This window comes from Phodopus roborovskii, unplaced genomic scaffold (genome assembly GCF_943737965.1).
Source record: "Phodopus roborovskii unplaced genomic scaffold, PHOROB, whole genome shotgun sequence".
NCBI lineage: Eukaryota > Metazoa > Chordata > Mammalia > Rodentia > Cricetidae > Phodopus > Phodopus roborovskii.
The window spans coordinates 16,520,211-16,535,662 of NW_026126480.1; the positions used below are offsets into that span (position 1 = coordinate 16,520,211).

The following is a 15,452-nucleotide window of genomic DNA, read 5'->3' on the forward strand; positions in this document are numbered from 1 at the left end:
AATAAAAATGAGGAGTAATGGGTAAGTGAGTGGGGAAGGGACTGGGGTAGAATGGGCAGGGCTTGATGACTGCTTGAAGGCAGGGGATGAGGGAATAGAGATATCAAGGATGATGGGCAAATTTCTGGTGGAAATGACCACTTGTACAAAGTGTCCTTAGGTGTCAGACTCTGAGAAATAAAGGCAAAGAGGGGAGGTGTTATGGGAACCATAAGGAACGAGGGTTTCAGACGTAGCTAAAGTTCAAGAAGGGAGTCTTTTGGTGACTAGCATGAGTAGAATCAGGGGTGAGGTGGAGCAGAAGCTGACGGGAGGCAGCTGCAGGAGGGAAGGAGGACAGTCACATTACCCCTCCCTGTGAAGTTGCTTCCTTCATTGGCCCTCTGTGTTGCTGTCCACCTCCCTTGCTCCTAGAGGCTTCCTTCCCTGAAACATCTCTCCTGCTGTACCATCCTGCTCACTGACCACTAATTTCCTTAAGTCCACTCCGCCCTGGCTTTACCACTGTTTCGGTCCACACTTTCCCCTGTCCACTTCTCAGGTTCCTTCAAAAGCTCTTCTTCTCTGTCCATCCCTTCAAAGTCAGTGTCTTTCAGAACTCCATCCTAGGCTATCTTTTGCCATCCTCATAGTCTGCCTGGGCACCTTTCCCCACTCTTACGCTTTTGATTCAACTGTACCAATCATTTTCATGTCTAATCTATTTGTCAGTAGTTTCCTAATATCCAGCTCTGGAGATATTGTACTTACCATACCCCTAGCCATCACGTCAGACTGATTTTTCACCTCTATTTTCTTTCCCGTGAACAGCACCACCATCCATCCATGCCTCAAAGCCAGAAATCTAGAATTTCTCTTTGTTTTTTTTTGGGGGGGGGTTGTTTGTTTGATTGGTTGGTTGATTTGTTGGTTTTTGTTTTTTGCCTATCTTCAGTCTTAATTTCTACTTTGTTGTTATTAATGCATGGTCACTTCACCCAGGGATGTATCAGCTTCTACACAGTTGCTATCCCAAGCTTAAGTATTGTCATCTCTCCTTTCCATTCCTGCAACAGCTCCTTACTGATCGCCCTGCTCCTTGGAGGGAGACTTAGACCCTCTTCTGATCCATCCCTACCTTATCAGAGATCCACACACTTACCTCACCAGGTCTGTAAAGGGTCCTCACTGATCCTTCCTTCCTGGCAGCAGAACAATGCTGCCCGTCTACCTCAAAACACGTGGGGCCGCACATATGCACAGGCTTGTAGCTGAGGTGTCAAAGGGCCCTTGCTGCAGGTACAGAATCTCTGACCCACATCATAAAGTCCACTTTTCATTAGTGCCTCTGCTGTCTGAGCCCTGCTGATCTCACTTACGTCCCCTACCTGTAGTTTCCCCCAACCATACTCCTTCATCCCCTAAGTTTATGTTAAAATGCTCCTTAATTCTTTCTTGCTTTGTAAGTGGTATTTTCTCTTCCTAAGATGCCTCCTAAAAATCTTGTCCATGATTTAATACTAGATCATTAAAATTCCAAGATCTAGGGACTGAAAAGATGGCTCAGTGGTTAAGAGCACAGACTGCTCTTCTAGAGGACCTAGGTTCAATTCCCAGTACCCACATAGCAGCTCACAACTGTCTGTAACTCCAATTCCAGGAGCATGGGTATCCAATTCCAGGATACTCATGGCAAAACACAAATGCACACAAAATGAAAATAAATTAATAAAAAAGAGATTTATTTTTAAAAGCCAATATTCGGTTTAAACTTCTTATCTTCTGTGGACTCTTTTTTTTTTTTTTTTTTTTGACACAATCACCCTTGCCCCATGTAATATTGTACTCTATTGGGCATCTACCACAAATAAAATAAGTCACTCAATAGTTTTGAGATTCATGTGTCTGCTTCTGCACTGAATTGGAGGCTCCTGGAGGGTGAGGTATGTCGTCTTTGTTTGTCTCAGAATTTAGTAGAGGTATAGCATGAGCAGGCAATTGGTGCCCCCACCAAACACACACACACACACACACACACACACACTCAGAGAAATGCCTATAGATGTGTGACCTCAGATGACACACATGACTATGGGAACCCATGCCCCTGGGATTCCATGGTCAGTCCTGTGGCTAAAGAAGTTTGTTCTCAGGTCTTTATGGATTTGCTCCTCTCTTAGGACTTCCTAATCCTAATCCCTGAAGATAGGTTTGTTTGTGGCCTTAACTTACATTGCTGCCGGAAGAGTGATAGAGCATACAAAGAAAGGCACATGTGCCTGAACACACATGTGCACATACACCAAACATACATACACACAGTTTAAAAAAAAAAAAAGAGCAACACTTTGAATCCAATCTAAATGTTAATTTGCCTAACGTGTGAAATGGCTGGATCTACGTGTAGAGACTGGTGAAAGGTTAAGGGGTAGTTCTATTCATTGCATCAGTCACTAGAGAGAGAGCAGTAAGTAGATCTTGGTGAGAGGAGGTGATGTACAATGAGGTCCATGTTCTTATCACACTTTGCACTGTAATTGTCTTTCTACCCAATTTGTACAAGAGAGTAAAGATTTTATTACTCATATTTATATGGAACATGACCAAAATACATGATCAACAAATTTTCTGAATGAATCAATCAATAGTAGGAGATAAAAGTTCAGATAAAATAGCCTTGCAGGGGAAGGACCCAGGACCAGATGGATTCCCTGTGTAAAAGCAGCCCATTCTTCCAAAGTACAGACTTCTATAACCTCTTCTTATCTAACATTGACCTCTGGCCTCTGCAAACCACCCTGGGACACTCTCACACTGAACCCACACAGGCTCACACAGAGCACAGGCCTCCACACACCCTAGCACACTTAGAACAATGATCTTTTCACAGTCAGTCTGCTTACATGTAGACAAGCACATTCAGCATGCACTTGTACACAGACTTACTTAACACACAACCAGGTTACATACAGACACCCCTCAAAACATGTATTCAGAAACCCATTTCCACATGTATTGGTATATTAATGCAGGTATATATAACTCACATACAGAGAAAGCCACTTTTCTCACACAGAGAGACACATGTACATCCTCAATATACAGACAGGCATACTCACACACCTAGCCTTCCCTGCCCAGGCAAGCCCACTCTACTTCACGCAGACTGACAAGGCAGGCACGCGCACACACACTTGCAGACCCACCCACACACAGGCATGCTCTCACACATGCTGCCGGGGCACTCGTGGTCAACTCTGCGGCTGCAGCTGTGACCTCCAGGTCCCTGGGGCCTCTGTCTGGACTATGCCTCATCACTTCCTGCTCCACAGCTTCCAGTTCCAAACTCGAACTCCAGACTCTCTCCCGAGACCGTCTCATCCTTTCTCCACACCATGCCTCCCATCTGTCCAATGTTTCCCACTCCCTCTTTCCTAACACATGCTCCTCCTCCTGATTCTTGTTTCTCTCCTTCCCAGGTCCGTCCCATCCATCTTGCCTCTCTCCCCAATCTGCCCTGCCTCCTGTTGAGCTCCATCACACACCTCTTCTTCCACCCAGTGCTGCCTTACCACAGGCCCTCACTTTGTCCTCAACCCTGTTACTTGGTCCCGACTCCATCCCACTCTCCCCCTCTATCCCCACATCTGGGCCTCTGGAACCACAGCTGGTTCTCATTAAGAGGGGGAGGGGCAAGACTGTTCATTGGGGCCTGAAACGTGATGTCAATTCCACCCCCTAGCTAACAGAGCCCCCCCCTTCCTGTCCCCAGCTTGTATGTCTACAGGGCTAGGTTCGACCAGAAACATGGGAGAGGAAAGAATGGTGGGCTATGGGGAGGACCAGAGGGACCACAAGGGAAGGAAGAATCTCTCCAGGAGGAAGTATAGGAGTGGCCCAGAGGTACAAAAGGGGAAGCATGCTAGGGGAGCTGGCACCGCCTGAGCCTCCTCCCTCAACTTCCTGTCCCAGGGCCAGCAAGGGGCAGGACCAGAAAGACAACAGTGGTGAGGAGGGGGGCTACAAAACAGCAGCTGGGCTAGAAGTGGAAGAATAGGAGAGTAGCGTCCGTCCGTCTGTGAGCAAGGGAGATGTGGGCCCAGGGCAGAGAGGTGAGAGCTCTGCTGGGAGGACGGAAGGAGCAAGCCCGGTGGAGAGCAAGTGCTTTAGCACAGGAAGAAGTTACTGGAGGCAGGGACAGCCAGACCAGGGGCCGTTAGGGAAGGAGCAGGGGCCAAAGCTGGAGAAAGGGGAGGGGGCAGATGTGGGGGAGGAGGAGAAGGCTATTGGACCAGCTTTCTGGATGTCCATAAGACACCCCACCCCCCTCTCCCACCCCCGGCAGTGGCCAGGGCACTGCCAAGGCCTGGCTCTGTCCTAAGAGCCTGTGTTCCCAGGGGGGCACTCCAGGGAGAGGCTGAAGAAAGGAGAGAAAAGCAGAAGAGGCTCCGCTCTGAGCTTTCGCTGTGTGCTGGGCCCCGTGCCAGGCAGTTCACAGACAGTATCTCATTTAATCATCATAACAACCCTGAGAGGAAGGAATCCTGGCTTCCAGTTTCCAGCGAGGAAATGGAGGCTCAGAGTAAAACAATTTTCCTGAGTTAATGTCCCCCTAATCTGATCTCAAGACTATTCATACTCCATGTTGCCTGCAATTTAAAAGAGGCAAAACAGGAAGAAATGGCCGGGAAGCCGAGCGGAGCACCCTAGCAGGGTGGTGAAGGCAGAGACCAGGCATGAGGAGGCTGCAATAGTGCAGGTTCGTGGTCAGGGCGCTGAAGAGACCCGGGTGTGGAAGATGGGAGGAGGTGAAGTGGACAGGACTTGGCTGAGGACTCTGCAGGAAGGAAGGGTGAAGGAATGGAGAAGCTCCACACTCTCCTGGGGTTCCAACCAGGATATCACAGTGTTCCTTACTAAGATAATGAAGACGAGAAGCCACTTGGGGAGCAGTTGTTGGGTCACAACATGGAGATGTCCCAAGCATAAATGGATCTGAAGGCCTGGCTTATAGGAGGGGCTTGGCTTAGAGACATGGATGTGGACAAATTGCAGACTAACTGAAAACTGTGGGTGTGGAGATGCCAGTCTGATAGGGTGTAGAGAGTGGGAAGAATCTAGTCCCAAGCTCTGTAAAGTCACAAAAAAAAAAAAAAAAAAAAAAAAAAAGGAAGCCGAGACCTTCTTTCTTCCTGGACGCAGCATCTCAGAAGTGAAGTAGGAAACTTCAAAAGGAAGGAAAGGTCAACCATGCCCAATGCTGTCAAGAGTTGGAGCAAGGCTGTTAGACCAAGAAGTAGCTGTTGAATATAGTGGTAAGGAGGCCACCGATGGTAGTGGAAAGGATAGCATCAGGGGTATGGTAAAGGGCAAGGCTCCTGTAGAGGGAAACCAGAAAGAATGCATGGACTCATAACTAGGCACAAACCAAATTAGACTTAGCAAAGATGAGCCCATTAATGCATGCTTATACATTCCTACAGCAGTCACATTCCTACAGTATGTCACAGGTGTCAGGGCAGGGGAGTGGCACAGACTCCAGCAACACAAAGGGAAAGATACTTATTAACCTTCTTTTTTCCAGACAGGGTCTTCTATGGCCTGGGCTGACCCTGAACTCACTATACAGCCCAGGTTGACCCTGTACTCCTGACCATCCTACCTCAGCCTCCTGAGTGCTGAGATGATAAGGTTAAGTCATTTTGCCTGGATAACCCCTATAAGCCTTCATTTCCTCCTCTGTAGTATGCATCAAAGTACCTACCTCAACTGGCTGATGTGAGAGTTAAATGCGGTAATTCAAAACTCATAGCACTGAGGCTCAACTACTACTGCCTACTGGTACCGTAGTGTGATGCACACATCAAACTCTGAGATAAGTGTTCTTCCACAAATGAGGAATCTGGGCCTGGGAGATGGGAGCACAGAGACATCTAGAAAGAAGTTTTGGTGGACGTCAAACTCTTTGCTAGCCCAATTGCCTCTCTGTGGAGGGCTTGGAAAGCCAAGATAAAAGCTTATATAGCTGGTCAGACACACAGCTGGGAAAGAGAATAGTCAAAGTTCAAGAGAATAAAACTGGCCTGTGCTCAGAGTATAGAAAGAGGAAGAGATCAGTAATAAGGTAAGCAGCACTCCAGGTACAGAGGCACATGGGTGTGGGCTCACACGGCCAGGGCAGCAGAAGGAACCTGGCTCCCTAAAGTCCTCTAGGAATGAAAACAGGGTTGGGGAGGGAAGGAGAGGATGCAGGGCATGCATGTGATGTGATTCACGGATAGATGTAGTCAGCAAACATGTAAGGCCTACCATGTGCCAAACTCACTAAGCTCCAGAGACAGAGCAGTGGCTCAGACAGATCAAGTCTGTGTATCCATGGAGTTCAAAGTGGGGAGACCTGTGAATTGACCCCCCTGAGCTGGACTCCAACAATCACAGTCTAGGCTGTAGAGGAGACTAATGAAGTTGGAGGTGGCAGACAAGGTGGAGACAAAAACTGAGAGGATAGGTTCAGGGCAGGAAAGCACAGTGTGTGAACCTAGATGTTAGATGCAAAATTAATTTACAATGTCCTGTTGTGGTCAAGACCCAGCACTGAAAAAAAGAAATAACAATCAGCTAAGTTAGTAGCTGAGAAATGTAGCAATTTTCTTCCTGAACCATCCAAACAACTTTAAATGGATGTCATCAGTCTCATTTCATCTAAAAAAATGAAGTTCCAAAAAGCTTAGTCACCTATTAGAAAACCTGAGGTATAGCTGTTTTTCTTTATCTTCCTTTGTCCCTCCTCCTCTTCTTCCTCCCTGACCAGTCACAGGAAAGCCAAGTTCTAGGCTCTGAGATAACAAGTTCCTTCTACTGAGTTGAGAGCAGGAGAGACAGGTCTTTTCTTTTCCTTTCTTTCTTTCTTCCTTCCTTCCTTTCTTTCTTTCTTTCTTTTTTCTTTTTTTTTTTCTTTCTTTTTTTTAACCAGGGAACACAGGGGACTGGAAGCCCCTCCCCAAGTGGCAGTGGTTGAAAACACCCTGGTCTCAGAGAGTGACACAAGCAACTGTAGACACTGGGACACTGGGACAGAAAGGGGCAGGCAGTAGAGCGCTGGTGAGACACTGGACTCTAGCATCCGAACTTCTAGGACAGGCTTCTATTAAGAGGTACAGCACCACAGAGGGGTAGAGTCCAAATCGGTTTCTGTTGCCACTGACAGGCAAGAACTGGGCAAGGAGGAAAGTACAGTAATCAGGGAACCCGGGACAGGAAGGAGCAGGGACTGGAATGCCAGGAGTTGAGCTCAGGATGGGTGGGCACTCAGGAAGGGAACAGCCTAAGGCATCCCCTAAGGAAGGGGTCTGGCAGAGTGAAGGAGATGAGGCCTGTGGTGCATGGTGGTCTGAGGATAGGTGTGGTGATTAATCTTCATTGCCAACTTGACTGGATTAGGAATCATTTACAAAGCAAACCTCTGAGTCTATCTTCAAGGACATTTTCAAAGAGATGAAACTGAGGTGGGAGCAGCACCCCAGGGTGGGAGCCATCGTTCCATAGGTTTGGGCACCACAGGTTTGGGCACCTCTCTCTCTCCTTCCCTCCATTCATCCCCTCTCCTTCCTGACTATGGGTGCAATGTGACTAGCCACCTCATGTCCCTGCTGTCATGCCTTCTGCATAATGATGGACCATGCCCTCATAAGCCGAAACAAGTTGCTTCTGTCATGGTACTCTGTCATAGCAATGAGAAAATCAACTGATGGGGCAAAGCTTACAGACAAGGGTCTCCATGGACATGGGTTTGCTAACTCCCAATGCTTCCTAAATAACTGCTGAGTAAATGAAAGAAGTACAGTAGAGGAAGAGGATCCTGGAAAAGAGAAGTCTGGGGTAAAGATGGGGCAGGAGCAGGACAGATCCTGGGGAAAGAAAGTTGCTGTGGGGAGGCAGGAAAAGTGTCTCCAGCAAGGCAAGAGAACTGTGTGAAAATGCCTCCGTTGTGTGGGCATCTGAAAAGAGGTGTCTTCTCAACAGCCAGAGAGTAAGGATGTGCTCACGTATTCATTTGTCTGTTCACTGACAAGCCTGTGTAGGGAACCAAGGGTCACAATGGTGCATTAAGATGTAACCATGACAGTAAGCAGTCCCAGCTTTGTTGGAAAAGCAGAATGAAGGTAAGGCAGTGACAATGGAGAAATAAAAGGAGCTCCTGGTAGAGTCAGACAGGTGTACATGGTCATATCTGAGAGTGAGAAGGGACTACCAGGAGGTAAGAATGAAGGGCCTTTGAGGAAAGCAGGGTGTGCAAAGGTCCAGGGGCATGGAAGCATGTACTGTCTATTGGGAGCTACAAGAAACTCAACATAACTGAAGCTCAAAATATGCACACTAGAGAAATAGGGCAGGCAGTGAGCTAAGGGGGTTGTGGGGAGAGCAGCTTGTGATTCATAAACCTTATTTAAACTTTGGGATTTCATGCAAAGAAAACAGAAACACTAAAGCACAGTAAAATGGCTGGATTTGCATTTTTATTCAAGTCTTTCTTGCTACAATGAGGCACAGACTGGAAGAGAGAAGGGAAGTATAGCCCCACTAGGAGGTGCCCAAGAAAGATCAGATGATAAGGGTATGAGGCAAGGGCAAGCACAGAGGTGATGGAGGAAATGGGATGAGCTGTCAGGCACAGCTAGAAAGGAGGCAGAATCAACGGGTTCCTAGTCTTACAGTTTATGGAGAAAGAAGTGGTCCTAGCTAATGTCTGGGTGTAAAGATAGTGACTTGGGGAAGGAATGCTGAGTTCAGGTTTGTATATGGTAAAGGGTCTGCGAGCTATACATTGAGATCAAGTATGTCTCATGTAAATAAAGGTCACAGCTCAGGTATTTGGAACTCATCGGTCTATATATGACAGCTAAAGCCATGGGCCATCAGAGACTCATGTTGCAGATAATCAGATGCAAGCCAGAACCTTAAGGAACACCAGTATTTAGGGGCCATACAAAGGATTGCAAAGGAGACCCAGGACAGCCAGGAGGAGCTCTGTGAAAGGTGCACAGATCTCACCACACTGAAGTTATTTGCTTTTTGCCTGTCTCATTGCACTAAAGTATCACCCCACTGAGGGTAGGAACAGTGATTCTACCATTGTATTCTCACCACCTAGCAGCCTGGCTAGCATATTGGTTCTTGTTTCAAGTTAAGAGAATAAAGCAGTGACTCAGAAGCCAAAATCAAAAACAGCTTGGAGAGGAAAGAAAGTTCAACTATGTCAGCTCCTGCCAAGAGGTCAAGCAGCTGAAGACTTCTGAAAAAAAAAAAAAAAAATCCCCTTGATTTGGCAGGAGAGAGGTCACTTTCTCTTAGAAATAAGAGTGACATTGCTGGAGTGGGAGTAAATGAAGTGAATGCAGCTTGGATGCAGAGGAGTCTCACAAAACGTGACAGTGAAGCGAACTGAGGAAGCCTTTTACCTGGAGGGGCATTGCACCGTTAAAGACGGATACAGACAGAAGAATCTGAGTTGTCCCCTGGAGGAGTGGGAGCAAGGATGAGATTAGAGACATGGGAAAGACAAGAAATGATCAGTCAAGTTAAATCCCCATGGAGGAGTGAAGAATGGCATCGTAAGTGCAGGTGGGTGGGGGGGTGACTTACGTAGAAGAGAATCCTATTCATTATTAGGGGAGGAAGGATAAAGGATTCAACAGGATGCCAGGGAGATGTGAGGAGGTACAAAGTTGAGGGAATGAATTCAAACCAGGTGCCCTTAGTTTCTTCAGTAAGTGAGCAGACCAGGATTTCTGCTCTCCAGTCCTCCCTCTCTTCCAACACCCACATCGAGCTTGCTGACCCCACTGTTTAAAGAGCAGCCCATCTCCTGCTACTCCTCCAGTGCAAGGCAGCATGACCCCTTTCCTGGGTTTCTGCAATGGCTATTCTCAGGCACCTCCCCCAGTTACCACAGACCTGCTGGAGGAGTGTTTTTAACACAAAGTTGGCTACACCACTCCAGGGCTTCAAATGACTTGATGGCTTTCCATTATTCTGGGGTCAAATGAGCTTCCTGTGGCCATGGAGACCCTGAATGATCTCAGCTTCCTCCTGACACTCCCATTTCTCTCCTCACTTCTCGCTGTAAGTATCACACTCACTGGCTTGCTCTATCCCTCAGACACAAGATACATGAACTTCTAAATGCTGTTTTCTTGGCCTGGAAGACTCTCCACCCATTCTGCTTCATTTCCACTTCTTTCCTTGACTGACACATGACTAATTCACCTTTCCTAAGGCTTCTTTCAGAAAGCCTTTTCTAAACCTTCTATGCTGGCTTATGCTTTCTCTGTGAGCCCTGCTGTGTTATGACACTCACCTGCCCCCCACCCTGAGTGTGTGAGCTCCAGAGGGTAAGGAGCAGGTCCATTTTGTTTACTTTTGAAAAAAACCCACTCCACTACAATGCCTGGCAGAGTACATATTTTATATGTGTTTGCTGAAATGAGCCAGTAGTCTACTGAAAACAATGGGGTGAGAGATTTGGGTATGTGAAAACAAAAATTCTTTATAGAAACTCCTATGTGGGGATTTACAGAAACCAGAATTTCTAAATGTGCCACTTAGTGTAGCTGAGAAACCATTCTAGATAGGGTAGATAATTTACATGTGAAAAGGCTCAAAGACAATGGGGCAGAGTGTCAAGGAGTGTTTGGAGGGATGATTCTTCACCAATGAGCTGGAAGGAGAGCCAAAGCCAAGCAGGATCAGAGTAGGAAATAAGAGTTCAAGGGCAAGAGGTCAAGGGGAAAAGGTCTTGTCTGGTTAAAGCTGCAGTTTTCAACATGTGGGTTTCACAGGGGTCACACAAGACCATGGAAAAACACTGATTTACATTACTATTCATAACTGTCAATATTACAGTTATGAAGTAGCAACAAAAATAATCTAATGGTTGGGAGTCCCCACAACATGAGGAGCTGAATTTAAAGGGTTGCAGCATTAGGAAGGATGAGAATCATAGGATTAAATAGTAAAACCAGAGAAAAGGCATCTGAAGGCTGCAGAGATGGGAGTTATATGCAGAGTGGATACAGGACTTTAGCCCTGGGATCAAACAGTTCAAATAGAGTGGTTCTGGGGGAAGAGAAGGTATCAGGAGCTAAAGAGGTGAACAAACTGTCAAGCTGGTGTTTGGGGAAGACACCTAGGACCATGGTAGGATGTAGGGACAGGGGAAAACCAGTCTAGCTCTCAGTGCCCAGGGAGCAGAAGTTCTGAAGGTCTGAGGATGAGCCTTAGAAATTAAAGGGCTTCTTTGGAGTAGCAAAACTACACCTTTCCTTGTAATATGGATGCATGGTCCACTACTGTCTCCTAGACGTTGTACAAGACACTGTGTGGTAAGGGCAGTTACAATACATTTTCTGTTAGTTCCAGGTCTCTGAGACACCTGTAACTCATGAGCAGGCTGAGGATATATATCCCTACGATGTGTTGCCTGATAGTATGTTCAATGCATGTGTATTGGTTTGAGAGGTGTTGGCAGGACCATTGTCACCTGTGATATGAGTTGGCCGTGACAATGGCTTTCCAGGTATCCAGGCAGTGACATTTCTGTTGTATGCACACTGTACTGAGAAATTCTTCTACAGGTACATTCAGGCTTGACAGACACCTATAGTGGGGCCAAGTTGGTTCTGACAGGGCATCTTAGGGATGTCCAGTGGCTGTGAGTGTATCTCTTGAGAATATATGTTGCCTGGGACTGAGTCCCTTTGGGGTTGAGTAGGGATATGATTGTGTCCCCTGTGGGTATTTGAAAAGTTGACATAAGCGACAATATTTTTCTGGCCTATGACCTGTGGCTGTGGGCCCAGCCCATGCACACTGAGTTCATTGTGCCTTTGAGTTCTCTCTCCCCACCCCCTCCACGTGGGACCTAGGCTTGCAGTGACCTCTCTCTGTCCCCTGACCAGGACTCTGATTTAAGCATCCTGGACACAAACTCCCAGGCTCTGGCACCAGAATGCATTCAAAACTCCAGTTTAGGTGACCCACCGCCACACCAGGCTTCCTCCCGTCTCCTCTGCTTCTCTACTTCTGCCTCTTCAGTTTCTTTGTCTCTATAGCTCTGTCACACACCCATCCCTACATTCTGACATAAGGCTCCAACAGAGCCAGGTAAAGCGCACACAGGCACACACCCTCACAAGGACGGGCTAGACCTGACACACACTCTTTCTGACCCACACCCCCTCCAAGTGACACGCACATACACACACAACCGCGCGGGGACACTCACTGACTCACACTCGCTGCACATACACAGCCCAGTCCTCACCCCCCTTACCCCCCCCGCACACACTCAAGCACTGCCACACACCCCCACTCGATGACACCCGCACACAAAGACCCCCCGGCCCTGCCCCCATGCTCACGTTCACGCTCGCCCTCTCCCGCAGGCCCCGGCCCCCCTCCCCCATTGTCTCCGCTCAGAACAAAGCCCCCGGCTCCGCCGCCGCCGCCGCCGCCGTGGGGGAGGCCGACCGTCCCCGCGGGTGCGGCCGGACGGGCCGGACACTGACCTCGGCACGGTGCGGGCTCCCTTGCTCGGTGCTGGGGCACCGTCTGGCCGCGGTCAGCCCCCGGGGCAGCGCCCGCCTGCGCGGGACCTTGGGCCGCGCATCGTCCGCCCTGGTTGGCTCGGGCTCACAGTTCCCTTGGTGCCGCCCGCCGTCTGTCTGCGCTCGCTCGGCCGTCGGTCGGTCCGTTTGTCTGTCCGCCACCACCACAGGGGCGCCGCCTCCTGCACAGCCACCCCGCGGAGGATGCAAGATGCGCCGCCGCGGCCCGAGCCCCCTCCCCTCCCTACGCGCGGTAACCCGAGCCCCCGCCCTCCGCCGAGCCCCCGCCCCCGCCCCCACCCGCGCTGCTGCGGTCCCCGCGCCTCCCGCCCGCCCTCCGCCCCTCCACTTCCCGGCCCCAGGCCCCGGCGCCGGATCCCACCCCAGAGCCGCGCCGTCTCTTCTCCCCGCCAGATCCTCTTGTCCCGTCCAGTCCCCTCCATCCTCTCCTCTTTCCTTTCTCCATTCTGTACTGTTCTTCACATTTCCCATCTCTACTCAGCCATGGTCTGCTTCTGCCCCACTGCCCTGTTCTGTCTCACTCCTTCACACCTCTTCCTTACCCTCTTCTCCCTTCCCTCTGCTCAGTGCTCTTTCTGTCTTCAGCCTCCCTCCATCAGATACTCCCCATCTTAAGTCCGCTGGTCTTCTCGCCACCCTTTCTCCCCACCCTTTTTCCTAAGTCTTTCTTTTGTCCATCACTGCTCTTGCCTCAGACCTTTCCCTTCCCTTCCTCACCCTGTCCTTTCCTCTTCCCTTCCATCCGTCTTAATGCCCTCATTCTTTTCTGCTACTCACTCACTATCTTGTGCTAGTTATCCCTTTCCCTATATCAGCTCTGACTTACTATTCTCTTATTTCCTGATCTGTCCCAAATTTGAATTTAGAGATGTTGAACCATAGAGTTTCCTGGCTGATGGTGGTCTGAGAGTATATTCCCCAGAAAAATAAAATGAGGCACTGGGTAGGAAAGTGACAAGCATCCAAAAATCTATAGGGACTAACGTGTGTGTGTGTGTGTGTGTGTGTGTGTGTGTGTGTGTGTGTGTGTGTGTGTGTTTTAAGTCTGTCAAGTGAGTGACAGTAAGCAGCCTGGAAGCTCGGGTCCCTCCTTAGGATTGTGAGGGGAGAAAGGCGTTCTGGCAGATATGAGTGGCACAGAAAAACCAGGAACTTCTCCAACTTATCGGGAGAGAAGACAAAGGGCCGCTCAGGCAGATGGAGGGAGCATGGTGGTGGAAGAGTGGGAGGAGATGCTAAGATCCTCGATGGCATCTGTGCTTCAGGCTTGGGCAGCCTGGTGGGTGGTGGTGAGCAGGAGTTCGTGGAAGGGATTGGTCTGGAAAGATGATGACTTGGGATTTGGGGCTGCTGACTTTGAAGTGCATGTTGGGTAGGTAGATCTGCAGTTTGGAGGAGCGGTCTGGGCTGGGCATAAATATTTGGGAGTCATCTGCAAATACCGTATAAGTTTGAATATAGGGTGAGGTTTTTGCTTTTTTGTTTTTCCAAAATCATCTGTCAGGAAAGAGGGAGTAACCTTCTATTTGAGTCCTTGCAAAGTCTCTCATATTACAGGGTTTGCTCTCATTTACTTTATTTTGAACAACAAACCACTGGATAGGGCAGTATGGTATGGTGACTAAGCTTGTGGACTCTGGAGCCAGACTGCCTGGCTCTGGGTCCAGACTGCCGTTTTCAAGCTGTGTGCCTTTGGGAGAGTTGGTTAACCTGCTTCTGCCTTGGTGTTCTCATCTATGAACTGGGTGTAAGGATTAATTATTTGATATAGTTAAAGCTCTATGTACCTGGTACTTAGAAAGTGCCCAATAAATGTACACTTGCTATCAGCACAAGACCTATTAATAATCTGAAATGTCCTCAACAACCTTTTTAAAATTATTATTATTATTATTGTAGAGGTCATTTGTCACAGAATCCCTAGCTAAAGAAATTTAATACAGTATGATAACTATTCCTGGTGGAATGACCTCACAACTGCATGTGTTAGATGACTCTAAATATACTTTTAAATGATTGCTTTAAAAAGCCATAATGTTGTACTTGGGAGTGGCTCAAAATGTTCTGTTTATTGACCTGAGTGACATTCCATGAATGTTTCAATACAAGACAATGCACTGAGCTTAATGCTTGACTTTTGCCCTTTCTGCATGAATGTTATACTTTAATTAAAAGGTTAACAATTTAAAGTATGACTCCAGCACTCTGGAGGAAGAGGCAGGTGGAGCACTGTGAGTTCAGGGCCAGTCTGGTCTACAAAGTGAGTTCCAGGACAGCCTGTGCTGTTACACAGAGAAACCCTGCCTCGAACACTGCCCCTCTCTACCCGACCCACCAAAAATACAGTACATTAGTGACTCTATGCATCTACTCTTGCAAGATGCATGCCAAAAACTGACTGCCTAAGTGTGATGCAAATGGGACTTATGACTTGGGATAAAGTTTCCAATGACCGCATAATTTGTGGATTCAAACTGTGCTGTGTTCTTCCCCAAACTCTTCACTTAGACTGAAGAGAAGGACTTCTATTCTGGGGAAATGTGAAAGACAACTAAAAACGTGACCTTAACAATGAGGAAGTTACTGCTTTTGAGGAATATGTTAAGTGTATTAAAGTTGCTAATACCTTAAGAGGACAAAGAGAGGCAGCACTTACAAATCAATGTTATTTTATTTTTTATACAAATTTAAAAGTATGTACATTTAAATCTGTTAGGTAATAGATATAGAATTTTCCTTCATCTTTATCTTTACAGAAATTAAGTTTGTTCTTTGAAAACGATTTTTACTTTATTATTTTTAATTATATGTGTGTTTGAAGGTGTGTCTGTGCTTGAGTGCAGGGCC

The 15,452-nt window shown here is 47.8% G+C and overlaps 1 protein-coding gene across 1 annotated transcript in view; it reads right to left on the reverse strand.

The window, feature by feature from the left end:
• Nucleotides 1-12,818, reverse strand: part of Dchs1 (dachsous cadherin-related 1) — a 33,163-nt gene extending 20,345 nt beyond the window's left edge. The window contains exon 1 of the mRNA XM_051192564.1: nucleotides 12,546-12,818. The gene's annotated coding sequence lies outside the window, so the exon portion shown is untranslated. The remainder of the gene's footprint in view (nucleotides 1-12,545) is intronic.
• Between the last annotated feature and the right edge of the window lie 2,634 nt (nucleotides 12,819-15,452).